The sequence below is a fragment of the Salvelinus fontinalis genome, unplaced genomic scaffold (genome assembly GCF_029448725.1).
Source record: "Salvelinus fontinalis isolate EN_2023a unplaced genomic scaffold, ASM2944872v1 scaffold_1107, whole genome shotgun sequence".
NCBI lineage: Eukaryota > Metazoa > Chordata > Actinopteri > Salmoniformes > Salmonidae > Salvelinus > Salvelinus fontinalis.
In genome coordinates, this window is record NW_026601316.1 from 1,593 (window position 1) to 4,082 (window position 2,490).

A 2,490-nucleotide genomic window follows, 5' to 3' on the forward strand; every position below is an offset into this window, starting at 1 on the left:
TTTACAGTTGGCACTATGTATTTGGGCAGGTAGCGTCCTCGTGGAATCCGCCAAACCCAGATGTGATTCATCACTCCAGAAAACGCGTTTCCAGAGTCCAATAGCGGCGAGCTTTTACACCACTCCAGCCGACGCTTGGCGTTGCGTATTGGGGATCTTAGGCACGAAGCTCCCGATTAACAGTCATTGTACTGAGGTTGTTTCCAGAAGCAGTGTGGAACTCGGTAGTGAGTGTTTGCAACCGAGGACAGACGTTTTTTTACGCGCTGTGCGCTTCAGCACTCGGCGGTCTCGTTCTGTGAGCTTGTGTGGCCTACCACTTGTCCGGCTGAGCCGTTGTTGCTCCTAGACGTTTCCACGTCACAATAACAAGACTTATAGTTGACCTGGGGGGCAGCTCTAGCGGGGAAGAAATTTGACGGACTGACTTGTTGGAAAGGAGGCATCCTACAGTATAACGGTGCCACGTTGAAAGTCACTGAGCTCTTCAGAAAGGCCATTCTACTGCCAATGTTTGTCTATGGAGATTGCATGGCGGTGTGCTCAATGTTTTACACCTGTCAGCAACAGGTGTGGCTGAAATAGCAGAATCCACTAATTTGAAGGGGTGTCCACATACCGCTGTATAGATATAAGTGTACGCCCCTTTAAGACATGAAAAGATCTTTGCCTGACTGGTTTTTCAAAGATGACTAGAAATGAACACGTTTTGTAGGAAGCAACCAGTCCCTCATTGATGACTAGAAATGAACACGTTTTGTAGGAAGCAACCAGTCCCTCATTGATGACTAGAAATGAACACGTTTTGTAGGAAGCAACCAGTCCCTCATTGATGGCTAGAAATGAACACGTTTTGTAGGAAGCAACCAGTCCCTCATTGATGACTAGAAATTAGCTATAACTGGGCTAATAACTCATTAACTAGCGAGGAATATGAAGAAATGTTCACATGTGGCCACATGCAGGGGCCTGTTGCACAAAAGTAGAATTAAGACATCCGGGATAAATGACTCAGCTGAGCTCAATGAAGCCAAAACATGTGCGTCCAGGCTTAATTGGTTGCACAAAGACCAAGCCAGGATGAGCAGACACGGATTCATTAAGCCAGGTGAAACCAATCCTGGATAGGTGCGCGCTCACGGCTCACTCAAATAGACCCCGCCACAGATCACAGATTAACTGATTTACCATGGCAACTAGAGCCGCGTACTTTTCCCCGTCGGAAGCACAAATCCTCATGGAGGCATACGAGGAGGTAAAAGATATAATTAAGAAGAAAGGCAACACCGCCACAGTGATAAAGCAAAGAGAAAAAGCGTGGCAAAGTATTGCAGACCGCCTGAATGCGTAAGTAGTGCACAATTACACACTCACCGCTCCGCTGAAACATCACAATTACAATTCAAATATTTAATTCACATCTCCAAAAATGCAGTTGTACTGTAATTATGAAACGGTTAAATTTTTAATTGAAATGCACTGCAGATATGAGTGAAATTGTGTAAAGTAACTCCATCACACTGTATAAAGCTATGATAAATTTTTTGATATTTTTACTGAAAACAAGACAAAAATACCAAGTAATTTTTTGCAGTGTGACTCCATTAAATGTGTGTGTGTGTGTGTGTGTGTGTGTGTGTGTGTGTGTGTGTGTGTGTGTGTGTGTGTGTGTGTGTGTGTAGATTAAACATGAACGGGCCAAAACGGACATGGCAGCAGGTCAAAATCAAATACAAGAACATTCTGCAGAATGGTATGGTCCCTGACTAATATTTAACAAAGCACAAGCATATATTGTACCCAGAAGGTGCCTGCTCACACATTGTCTGTACTGTTTTAGCAGTGAAAAAGAATACCCACAGACAAGGCACGGGTGGTGGGTCACCAAAGGCTGACCTTACCCCAGCAGAGGACATGGCCTTGGAGCTAAATAAAGGCAGGCCCGTCTTAGAGGGGATCCCTGGGGGGAAAGAGACGAGCATAGGTTCCTCCCAAGATGCCACCCGCTTCATTCAAGGTATGTCCTTCCATCTCTACATGGGATACAACCACATTCATATTGAATCAATTTGGACTGTCTGACTTTGGTTTACCTATTGCCTTGCAGTGTCTGGCAGCACTGTGTTCCTGTTAGAGCCACCAGCACAAGCACCAGACGATGCTGATCCAGTGAGTACTCCATCAAAGGCATACTGTAGGCCTGGCATGTCTTGTCTACTAGCTTCAATATGAATCCGATTAAATGTGATAGGGTGAAGGCCCCAGTGCAGCAGCAACAGCACATGATGGAGACGATGATGAGGAGGAGACCATCTCTCTGGATTCCAGAAGGCATGAGGTATCATGTTAAGACTGTGAAAGTACTATTTACTCTACAATGGTGAGGAGTCCTCATCAAAATCAAAAAATCTAATTTCTTTTACAGGACCCAGATGCTATACAGTGGGAAAACCAGCCTGGCAACATAGTGCGTATTAATAAAAGGACACC

General features: G+C 44.9%; 1 long non-coding RNA gene across 1 annotated transcript; it reads left to right on the forward strand.

Moving 5' to 3' along the window:
* The first annotated feature begins 989 nt into the window (after positions 1-989).
* Positions 990-2,187, forward strand: LOC129848688 (uncharacterized). The gene is made up of 3 exons (XR_008758529.1): positions 990-1,753; positions 1,841-2,017; positions 2,108-2,187. It is a non-coding gene; the product is annotated as an uncharacterized LOC129848688 (long non-coding RNA).
* The last annotated feature ends 303 nt before the right edge of the window (positions 2,188-2,490 follow it).